The sequence below is a fragment of the Pocillopora verrucosa genome, chromosome 9, assembly GCF_036669915.1.
Source record: "Pocillopora verrucosa isolate sample1 chromosome 9, ASM3666991v2, whole genome shotgun sequence".
NCBI lineage: Eukaryota > Metazoa > Cnidaria > Anthozoa > Scleractinia > Pocilloporidae > Pocillopora > Pocillopora verrucosa.
Genome location: NC_089320.1, coordinates 12,356,949 through 12,369,723, shown reverse-complemented (window position 1 = coordinate 12,369,723; position 12,775 = coordinate 12,356,949). Strand labels below are relative to the sequence as shown.

Sequence of the window (12,775 nt, the reverse complement as noted above, 5' to 3'; positions counted from 1 at the left end):
ACTAAGTGTAACAATCATATAGTGGTTTGCGTATTCGCATTACGAGCTGCATGACTGTCCTACCACGCATTTACGGGTGCAAGGCTGGAATAAGTAAGGTACAAGAAATTTTCTGGATATGTAATTGGTTGATATCAAACTCTTTTCTTTAAGAATAGATCCTGAACCAAATCTCTTCTAATAGATTCCTCAGAATCAAGGAATCCATTTGAAGAAAGAGGTGTATTTTGCAAACAAACTCACAAAGTGACATACTTATGGTATTCTGCAGCCTTACAGCTTGGGAAGGCTTCTAAAGCCCCATGATATTTCTTCCATTCTCGTGACAGATCTGGCATTTTCGAGGCCACAATAGTTATGATTTGATTAAAAAATCTTAAAGGTCGTTTTAGAAGTAAATGCAGCAGCGAAATCAGCATTTTATCTTTAAGCCCAGTGGGTTTACAAGCAGAGAGGCAAGGAGACAAGTGGAATATGTTTAAAAATTTTGAGGACAGAAAGTGTTAGAAAGAAAGCCTATGTTTACGAGCAAGTATCCCAAGCGACCATAGTTTATCCCAGTGACTAAAGCATGAAGTGACAAGGAAAATCAAAATCTTTTCCTTAATAAAAGAATTACCAGTACATTTTCGCGATTCTTCCAACGGAAAACTTAAATTAATACTTTGAAACAGAGACCAACTGCATGAAGATTTAAACCTCTGTTATACCAGAGAACAAAAATAGTTAAAACGTGCTTGATAAAAACTATAACATAATTCTCAAACGTGATTGGTTATCACCAAACCGATTTGAGCACTAAGAAGACAGGGTGCGCTTCATGCTTGTAATTGGACAGTGTAATAGGACAGTTAAAGGGATACTGCACACGTCATGCCTGCACGTGTAAGTAGACAGAACACGTCATGTGCGCGCGTTGTTGTCTCGCATTTTGCCGCGTTAAATGCGTTCTTTTTTTTATGATAACATATAACTGATGTCTACTTTCTTTCTAAAATTTTGTCACAGTTTGATTAATTGGTGACAAGACTTCGTGTCGTCTAATTCTGTCTGTAATCATACTCGTGATTAACAAAACTTAAAACTTAGACAAGAAAGTCATCTACGAAAGAAAATAACAATCAACTTGATTTCGGCACGGCTTTCTAAATCTATTAATTTGATTCAGTCTTGAACGAATTTATTCGTTAAAAAAATTAAATTAAACAAAAACAAAATAAAACAGGAACGAAGTCTGATTCCTCAGTCTAACCGTTTCGTTAGTGACTAGTTTGAGTGCATTTCATTCGTTCATGGTTAAACGGGAACTCATTGTAAACAAATCCATCGTTGGGTCGCTTGATCTCTACATGTTTTCGCCATAACTCCGTATAACTCCATTCAAAATACATTGCAACTCTAAGAAGGTGATGCTTAAAAGAGATGTACTGTCATGATTGAGAAGAATATTCAGCAAACAAGGGAAAAAAAGGCGACGATTTCAATTCCAAATTATACTTTACAAAATTATGAAGAAAAATGGGTAGTGCTGAAGTCTAGAAGCACGAAACGAGATGACAGCGATACAAATCATAAACCCTTTGATCCTCCAGAAGTCGTTTTATTGCAGAGCACAGCCACTAGAATGTTGCTCTCTTTGAGGGCTCCTCTTCCCAACATTCCGTCATAATCGAATACCTGGAATAGAGACAACTAACGTCTAGTCAGTAAATTGTTTATTCCTGATATCGAAAATTTTTATAGTGGTTTGAAGGGGAACAGGGAGCAAATGAAACGGATAATTTACTCGGTTCCTTTAGAAAATTTAGAACACTATCTCAATCGTAAGAAGTGTACTACACGTAACTTTTTCAGTCGGAATTCTTATTGAACTAATTGCAAATTAAGAAGCCGTAGACATATTATAAATTGGACTAAAATAAACGTGAAATCATCAATACTATTCTTTCTCACTTTTCGACGTCAATACCTAGAGATCAAGAGATAAAAAGTTAATATTTCCTATATATGCAAATGTTTTACCTTTGATGAACATATCCCTGATGGCAGGCGGCAAAATTTTAATTTTTGATGTTTGCTATTGCCGTCATGATTAATTTTAATATGTTTCAGTTCGTGACTACACTTACAGCTCTTGTGAGATATGTGCTGGCCTGGGTATGCGGTATCCTGTCTGCAGTAAGTCAACAACATTTTTAGACTTTTTCCCAGGATAAGGTGATTCGCCTGAGATTATAACATATATGTGATAAAAAGCACGACGATTTTTTAAGATCCTGCATGTTTCCCAGAAGAAAGGTAGACATGACGGGCTCTTTTCGTAAAGTCCGGGCATTCCTACGCTTCTGTTTTTATTGACAATCCGCTTTATCAGGTTGAAAAGGATTTGGAATAGCGTTTCTCCCTAGAAAGGTGGAGGGGCAGGGGTCAGAAGGAGAAAATCTTAGGACTTTTGCCCTCGTTCAAATTTTTCCTGACTTTGAACGTTTTAATACTTAATACGCAGTTCTTGGAAGGGTTTCTTTTTATGAAATTCCATATAGGACCAACAGGGCTTTTCATCATCGAAGTCAGTAAACGCAATCTTGAAAACAATAAGAAATATAAGTTATGATCAAAGCGTCTCCTTTTGTCCGGTAGACTGCGATGAGTCCTCCACAATAATCTACATACCAATGGAAAACACCTCCCACATCACGATGCCGTATGACCATCTGTGTAATATGAAAATATATTCCTAGTCTTAATCCTTGGACTCTTCTTAATTTGGGTATGAAAAGTTTTGTCCTCATAATATTCTTTATCGCACACACATTTTAAATGGATGCTGATCGGCTTAAAAAAGGATTTGCTAAACTTTGATAACGCTTGTGAGTCTCTTCTAATACGAGTAAGTCATCAAGAATTTTAGGAAAAATGAAATGAGTGAAGCTAAAAGAAAATTTAGAAACCTCTGCTCTTCAACTAATTCTCGAAAAAATTTTTCAAATTCCAAAGAGGCAAAGGAACAGCTGAAATCCCCAGGCTTGACGGTTTTGAAAAACAGAACATGGAAAAAAACTTACACGTCACTAATAGTAGTCGGTGTTACATAGAATAGAGATTCTGCAGGCATCCACTTGATAGAAAGACGAGCCTTGACATTGGGGAATGGCAAAAATATATAAATGGAAATAAAAATTGATATCAGAAGTGAAACAATGTTTAATACAACGATATCTTTCGAAACCTTAGAACATCAACACGTTTAAGTGAGAAAACCAACGAATAGACCAGTAAAAGCGATCTATGTTACTTATTTAACGAGGGATTTTATTTGCGACTCACCTTTTTTTTATTTTATTGTTATTTTTTTTTACAACATGATACTTACATTAACTACATTAAGGTTCCTTTCACGGAACTCTCTACGTACATTGCGTTACACTACTTACTTACAGTACACTTAAGATATAATTGATATTTATGCTTCTTACATTGTTCTTCTTACGCTAGGTACAATGTGATAATGCACACATATTTAGAGGCACATCATTTACACAAACACACAAAAAGAGAAACTTATTCACAAAAAATTAACAGTTACGAAAAACAAAAAGGCTAAATTGTGGGTGAGATTGATAAGAGTAAGAGCTTGAAAAGAGAACACCCAAAAGTACAACGTTTTTAAAAATTGATTTTCAGAGGCTTAAGATCAGCATGAGGAGAATAAGATATAGCCTGCGAGCAGGCTCACATTTGGAGCCCACCCGCAAACTATATATATATATATAGCAATTATAGTGCATGAAGCATTTTTTCTCACTTCTGTTGAAATTTACTCTGTGAAGCAGTCACGATAGATATTTGTTTTTCAATTTCTAAATTATATTTCAGCTGTTGCGCATATTCTCTGATAGATGGAGATATGTTCTTAAATTTACAGCAATAAATATAATACCTTGCGAGGAGCAAACAATGGCTTACTAAAATATCATCTTTCTCTCCTCTAAAAAACCTAAACATTCATAGATATCCAAAACGTGTGAGGCTGGTATCAAATAAATTGAAACGAAAAAAGATGAACCCTTCCCCAAAAGGTTTTCGTTTCCGAGCATTCCCAAAAAAGATGGATTAATGTTTCCTTGTCTGTTTTGCACAAATAACAGAGAGCAGTATCCGAAATTCCTATTTCAGATAGAGAGGAATTCGTTGCTATACGTCTGTGGAGAAATTTGAACTGCAGGTTCTTTATCTTAGTACTGAGCGTACTATATCACTTAATTAATGAGAGATTTTATTTACAACCCACCTGAGTCTTTCTTGTGTAAAGATCTCCCTCCAAACCACGTGCCAAACCAAAGTCTGAAATATTACATACTTTGTTGTCCCCAACTTACCATTTAACAAGCCAACTGGGAGCTGGTCTTAATATCATCTCTTCACCGCAGTGCAAATATATGAATTTCATATGTCTAAAATCATCATTCATAACTTGACCAAAGTTGCCACTTCCAAGTGCTCTTACTGTGGTTATCTGTTCACGTTTAAGTTTGAACCTTACACATTTTGGTACTCAAGTAGAGAACTGACTGCAATTTCTACGGAAAATCCTCAATTGTAAAAATGGATATATTATCCATGACTTCTTTTAGTGGAGAAATCATACGTAATGACGTTGCACTGTTTGACATCAGTATCGCGTGCATTAAATGCGAAACCCACATACCGAGAAGCAACTGTTCGCAACCGCTTGCTTTTGTTATCTTTGCTCAACCTAGGCAAAAAGGGCGACAACACGGAAATTGCCCAAATCATCAAAATTATCATTTACTACACATTACCATGTGTTAAGTGGAGTCAGTGTGTGCCTAGTGGATACAATTCACTGATTTAACTTTGTTCAGTTTTGCAAAATCGAATAATATTATAATACAGTATGTACGCTTGCTTGCCCTCTTCATTTGTTTGCATTTTTCAGTTGGTTTAATGATATAGTATAAACTTGCCGATATTAATAAAAAAAGGTTAATAGTAAGGTAAGATTGGACATATCATTATAGACCCTAGTGTTGGATTCTGCTGCCTTTTTCCTGTCATTTCTTCGCCTTTGAAACTATCTGTTTTCCAAAGTAGAATTACTCTATCTTTGCATTATTTTAGAAAGACAGTCAAATAGAAAAACAATATGCCATGGACTTGACTTCAAGTTAAAAACGAATCTACATATCTACATTTATTCGTTTAAATGTTTAAACGCCTACAACCGTCATCGCTATGGCTCTTTCTGTGATTTTTTTGACTTTATTGTGTTTTGCCAAGTTCATGTACAGTCCTAGTACGTTTTTGCGGGGTTGTACGTTATCTTAACTCATTTTCCAGAGATGAAATTCCTTAAAGTCTTCTATGTTCTATACCTTCTTCTTGACTGACTCACCGTTTCCGAACGATGTAACAGGTGAAACACATAATGCAAAGTATCAGTAAAGCCGCCAATGCGTAGATGACCTCTAGATAGGTTTGAACTGTAGAATCTACCCAGTAAACGTAAGCAATAACCAAATTACTACTTGGTTGATTTTTTAAGCGAAAATTTCAAAACGTATGGCTTCTAGACTGTGAATATAGAATTTGCTGTTTTTCTCGTTTGGGTGAAATTGCATGTTTGAATCATAGTGCAAATTTTAGAAAGGGCAGATTTGAGAGAATCTACAGAAACTACCTTTTATTTTTAGAGAAAATTAGCTCAACACTCATCACTCGTTCCTCGTCAACTATTTGCTTATTTCCTTCCTTTATAACATGTTTCCATCATCTTCGACCGGAGCTAAACAGAGACGCTTTTATTTTGTTTGTTTTGCAGCTATATTTCACCAATATATAACAAAACGTTTAATATTAAGTATTTGATACTGTGTTTTAAGTTGCTTTAAACAAATTCACTTTTTGATTTTATATGTTAATATTGATGATAAACCCCCTGCCAACCATTTCAATCCTGAAATAAAGATTTATGCAAACTGAGCTTAACCTTAATTTATAGAACTACCGTCTTTAACTCGAATTAATTATGTATCATTTCTCTATACCTGCAATTCATAACTTTTTCCCGCCTTTAAATGAAACTGTATCTCCATTTTCTTAATGGCAAGGGTCTGGGTATCCGACGAATTATCCTCTCTTATATAGGTCACGCGGTACTCCTTAACATAGCCGTTCTTTTCATTTAGAGTCCAAGAGACAGCGACAGCCTTTTTTGGTTGCTCAAAAAACACTTCCGGTTTACCTGGAACTAGTTTTTGCAACAGAGATAAATAAGCCGCCATGAAGTTTGCAAGGAGCCCGTGATGGGCTCCTGACATCAATCAATAAATCAATTAACTCTCATATCAGAGGTCTCTGCATTGATACAGCATCTGCAAACTATGTTTCGCGGCGGGTCTTATGGCGAAGAGGCTAGGAAGAAATCGTAAGTATCAAAGCTATTCATGTCGCAGTTATGAAAGTGGCTTACTGTTGTTTTGGATATCGTGTTAACCACATTACGTAAAAATGGGAAGACTAACAGTGGGCAGACTAACAGTCAAAACGGCATGTTTAAACTCATTTGACGTGTGAACATCAATTTCACACGAACTCAAAATTGGCTTTTTATTAAAGTGTTTGAACGTGATTTGTCCAAATTTTTCTTTTCACAAATAGCATCAAATATAATTGTTTTGTTTTATCTAAATCTGTGAGAAATTTTAATTGCGAACTGAGACATCTCAGGAAATTCAAAACAATGGTAACAGCCCTCTCGGAACCCTTTTTAGATTCATATTGATTTCCCATAATTTTTGCCAAGAGTATTCGAAAAGCATCGCTGCGACTTGTGGCTCTATCTGACGCTACATGTGCACAGTGTACGAAAGATAAGCAGATAAACAGGAATTTAAGTGATATCTTATTTAGTCCAGAGACTGACTGATATGATCCGTTAGTCCTTACAGTTATCTCCCCGAGATTTGCCTCAATTCCATGTCTCCTTTTCGCCAACTCGCTCACTCGGTTCTTAGCGTAGATTTTCATGGTGTAGTTTACAATGGGAATAAGTTTTTAACAATAACGTGAGTAATATTCAAGCCGTCTTTCCTTGGTATGAAAACGACGCTACTCCTGTGAGCTTTAGGTACACACTTGCCGTGTTCTCCTTCGCATGATCGATGGCAGTCGACGTCATAAAAAACCTGGGTCTGAACACCAGTCATTGCTGGAAGCTGCCATTTTAACTCCATTACGCTTTGGTTAACGAAGAGCACTTGGACATTTTCGGGTGCTGATGGTATGACTAAAAACACATTTACTTATTAGGTGATGATGGGATCAAAAACCCTCAAGCAGACAATTAATTTTTTTCCTCAGTTAGTAATACGAAACTGTATATTTTTTCTAATTCATATGCTGGAAAACTACCTTAGTAAGCGGCAATGCAAGAATATAGGCAGAATATTGTGGAGTTTACAATGGTGAACTGTTTAATTTCTGTTTTGCACTTGCCCATTAAGTATTAGTGGAAAGGAGAAATAATGTTCTATGCATCGCATTCTTCAACAGAATAATATATTAAAACCAGGCTTACAATATTTTATAACATCTGCGTCCTTACCTGTGTAATTAAAGTCATTCTGATCATTGTATTTTTCTTTTTGGCAAACTTAAGAAGGAAACAAGATAAAATTTAGTAATAAAGCCCTTAACCTCAGCGAAAAACGAGTAAGGTTATTGAAGTTGACCCCAGCAAATGTTAAATTAAAAAAAACTATTTTCTCCATGTGAAATAAAATTGAATTATCTAATATTGAAATTGTCCATCGAGTATAACGTCTTTGATTACACTTGCAAAGCAAGGAACATTTAAGGTTCCGCTTCCAGGCCTGGCTGAATTTATATTTTATCCATATCCATGCACTCTAGAATTTCTGCGAAAGTCAAAAGGCAAAAACCTTGTTCTTTTTGCTTTTTATCGAGAAAGTTTAGGTTATATATCTTTGCATTCTCTTCCTCTATTTTCCGTGTCCTGCCTGCATACGCATCTTCCCGTAAGTCCAAAGACCATCGCTCTGACAGTGCATAGTAATGTTACCTTGATTGTAGACGGCATTTGTAACAACTGGCTCAGACATGTCTACTGGCGCTGTAAATAGTGGTAAGGAAACCAAACCAGTACCAAGAGTAAATTGTAGACAGAAATAATAACTGACACTGATAGAGTAAATGATGCTACACGAACCCTCGTTATGAAAAGCCAGTATGATATAGTTTCCTTTCACTTCAACACCAACATTTTTTGCAACTCTGGCACTAATACCAAGGATCGGTGAAATTATTTCAGCAATCTTTTCATTAGTGGCATTGTTTTTTAAAGGACCAGGTGTCGATGAGGTCATAGACTGATGCACGTGAAAGTCGAAATATTCTCTACCGAAATTTTCTCCGCCAAGTACTGTACAGTTCCTGGTCCTGTATACAACGCTAACTTCAACTTTTTTCCTTTGCTTGGGACCGTGATGAAAAGATTACTTATGAGCCAGGTGTTTGGTTGTTGACCAACGACATCACAACTAGAGTACAGTGGGTTCCCAGAAGAATCTAATGTTTTGTCCCACTGATCAAAAACAAGGATAGAAGAACAAAATTTCAAGTAAACGTTTTTTCTGGTCGGTCAGCTTTAAGTGTCAGGAAAGCTGTCGGGAAAGGCCTTACAATTTGCACTCTACTGTAACACAAACCGCATACAGGCTTGATATTAAAGCCACTGAACAAGCTGTATTTTATGGAAAGACGGGGAATTAAGAGAGCTGTTTTTAATCATCTTTGAGGAGAATTCCTATTCCTCATCTTATTAATTAGAGGATAACGACCAGAAATCCGGGCAGGCAACGATGATAATACTCAAATCACTGATTTGGCTCAAACTTGTCACACATGCTAAGTATTATGAGTTTCCAACTGTGTGAAAATAGTAAGTGGAAATACATAACTCCTTGAGAGATATTTAGTCACCCTGTGAAAAACCCAAATTCCCCAATTCTTTGCATGACTAATTTACCAAATATACTTAGCTTTTGTGTCGAAGAGAAAAACTATCTGGAAATGCAATTTGGAAAATTATTCCACACAAGGATCTTACCCCACTAGACCAAACTGCTCGACTTAATGTCCAATCCTCCCACATTTTTTCCTCTGTCGACCTCTTCTGTAAAACAACTTTAAAGGAAACAGGTTGATTTGTTTTACATCTGCACTGTATTTATTTTTAGGTGCTTTATATAAAAAACGTTGCACCTCACGCCTTCGCGACGTGGAAAGAAATGACTAGAGCTCATCTAAACCAGTCGCTAGACACTTTAATCTTCCTAATCATTCTAAACAGCATATGTCAGTTTGCGGCCTTTCCTTACATCTAGGCAGTTCGGAAAGCCGTAAAACACTAGAACAAAAATTTATCTTCCAAATCGGCACCCTTAATCCCCACGGAATCAACGAGCGCTTTTCATTCAACTAATTTATTCCTGTTTTCTCGTCACCATATTCCCACCCACACCCACACACAACCCACAATTCCTCCAATCGCTCTGACGAGGGGCTAACGCTCGAAACGTCAGCTTTTTTACCCTTTACGGTGGCTAATTTACGTTTTCAACTCAGTTGTTAACACTAAATTACCTGCTATACGCTCCGACCGACGCAGCACCACAGTTTCTTTAGGAACTTACCCCTTTATTCTTTAACCAAAAAGAAGTGCTTTTCACAGGGTTTTTGTTATTTGAGCTGTTTTTCAGCTGCGGTAGCGAGAGAAAACCTACTTAAAACGCCAGCCATTGTTTCGCTCGCAAATTTTGTTGCGACATCCAAGGCTCGCATTTGATTGGCTATCTGTGAGTTTCTTTGATTATTGACCAATCAGAATGTCTGATTTGTTACTTTCTTTGTACTGAGTTAACCCTCTTCTGCACTGAATTACCTGAAAACTGCATTTATCTTAACCAATCAGAACTGAGTAATTTTTCCATGTATATTATTAAGAGCCAAATAAGGACCAGTACGCTTTCCTTCTTCAGAAGCTGCTGTGTTCATGCGTGCGAGTCCATCGTTCAAGTCAGTTTATTAATTTGAATAACCGACAACCCACTGCCGCATTTATTATCATACGGATACTTTCGATTCGACTTCTCTGTTTGATCTAAAGCTAGGATATATTCTTCTCAAAATAACATTTCGACAACTAATTTCATAAAACGCAGTTATTTGAAAACCGGCTGTCATGTATTGTCATGCAGGTGAATATCAATTCTTAATACCAAAGTTTATTCCCGTGTTTTTCTATTTTCGCGGAGGACTAGTGCGAAATAATAAAACTGTTCGCAAATCTCTGCTAAAACTGTAGTATTACAGCAATACATTTCATACCTTCATACCAACAATGGTAACGAAGCAGTAATCCATGTCCATTTCACTGCACCTTGAGCTACAAAGGAAAATAATGTAAAAGCTTACCATATGTTGAAAGGAAAAGGTTAGGAATGTAATTAGATCATTAAAGTCTGTATGCTTTATTTAAGAACAACTTTTATCCAATTGAAACCGAATGATGCAATCACTAACTTTGCCTGTGTTACAATAAGATTTCTCACTCAAGCTTTGATGAACTGAGTACAAATCGCACCGGCTTTCTTTAATGACTTTTAGGTTCATTCAACTTATTAATTAGTAATCGGAAGATGACACAGCCTCTCAGTCACATTTTACACTGTAAAATGAAGAGATCCAAATTGACCTCAAACACCAAGTTGGTCCTAACGTCTTGAAGGCCAATTTGGCTCCTCGAGGGTTGTTTTGGACTGTATAAGCAAAAACGGGTCGGACAGGTACCTTTTAGACCACTCCAAACTCTGAAGTGGCCCAAATAAATTTACTTTGGAAATTTTTCTCAATTTTTACCAATTTGGCCCCAACTGAAGGTGAAATGCTTGAAATGACTGGTAATTAACTCAAAATTTTCAAATTTGTAAATGACATATTAAGTATACTGCATACTTAGACTCTAAATGACGAAAAGGAACAAGTTCTCATGAGTGAAACTATTTTATTTGTATTCAACGGCACCATGCATACGGTTCTCACTGGGAACTTCGGCAAAGAAACACAGGAAAAACAGAAATAAAACCTCAGTCAGAATTACAACATGCCGAGTCAATATCATTGCTATACATAACGCTGCTTGGTAATAGAACAATCTAGTCTTAAAATTATACCGAGCTTAATTTCCCAACTCTTTCAAATAATGATAAGATTAACCAAAAACAAAAAAACCAAACTTGAACGCAATTTCTAACGATTGTCTGTGAGCTACTCCATCTCCTCTCTTAAGCTACCTTCCTCATGTTCATCTTCTTCTTGAGCGTCCCCGAGTCTTCCTATTCACCTTCAGTTGTCTAAAATCGTTGTCTCCGTTGACGATACAGAAAACTGTGGTTAATTCGTTGAAACATGAACAGTTTAATCGAAAGCACTATTAGTTGGAATGCACGACAAATCTTCCTCAAGGTTTGGGTCATTTCATGCATCAGTCATATAAATAACTTCCCATTCAATTCCAAAATGTCATTTTAGAATCGAGGCCATGATTACTAAATAACAATTCATTTTTTTTAAAAAAAAGATACACATAAAATCGGTTCCTTTTCAATATTTTTCATGACCTTTCTCTATAGCTAAGTGCATTAAATATTTAATATATCTCTGTGCCTCCTCCTCTTCTCCTTGCTCTAGACAGGCCTTTCACTCGTCATTGAGAGCCCACTTGGGCGGACCATATGGTGGCTCCTTATCGGTCTCCTCCCCCTACTTTTGAATTGGTTCGCTGCCACCTCTTGTTGACAGAGCTTTCTGCTCTTTGACCACTCTTATCAAGCCTACAGAAAGAAAACAATTAAATCGAATTTGGCATTAAAATGTTTTTTCCTTCACGGAATTGTTGGTTAGTTGCTTGTTCTAAACCGCCTATTGTTATTTTGATCGTTAGTTTTCACGACCCAGGTGTTTCGATTTCGTATCTCTCTTGTTCTCGAATTCGAGCATTACTTACTTTTTAAAGAAGCCATTCAGCACTTGACTTCGGTATCTGGGGGACCTTGAAATCTAACCCACTTCCTCTTCACTGCTGTTGCGTCACAATCCGTTGACATGTGCTCTTTGGTTAACTGATTTAAGATAAGCACGGGTCTCCTTTTCATCCTTCAGATGACTCTTCCCTCTTCCGTATTTCTATGACAAAAAAAATTGACATTTGTATAGTTTTACAAGGATTAGTTAGTTTCAGACGGAGTTGGAAGTTATGGCAGTTTGATTAAAGAAAACGTTGAGGTAAGCCGTGAAAGATGACCACATTATTTTTTACTTTAATGAGGAGAGCTTTTTTTTAAACAAAAAGCTCGCTCGCAAAAGTCACGGCTAACTCATTAACTTCGCTCGATTTCCCAAGTCGAACGGACAGCAAAAGAATAAAATAAAACTTACCTTCTTGATTATGACCTCCTCCGTGATCTTTCCTAGTACTCGTGATATTTTTTGATATATTAGTTTGGAGGTGCCGCCAGGACAAAAGTGTCGGCACCTTTTAACTCCTCCGCAAAAATTTCTCACCTGGGTAACGAAGCCGAATGATCTTGTAACGTTTAAAAGTTTTAATTCACTGTAGAGGCTATAATTTTGATAGATTTGTACTCTGAATGTAACTCGAGTACTTTAAAAT

At 36.6% G+C, this 12,775-nt stretch overlaps 1 pseudogene; it reads right to left on the bottom strand.

The window, feature by feature from the left end:
• Positions 1 to 1,535: 1,535 nt before the first annotated feature.
• Positions 1,536 to 12,125, bottom strand: LOC136283490 (ephrin type-A receptor 7-like; annotated as a pseudogene).
• Between the last annotated feature and the right edge of the window lie 650 nt (positions 12,126 to 12,775).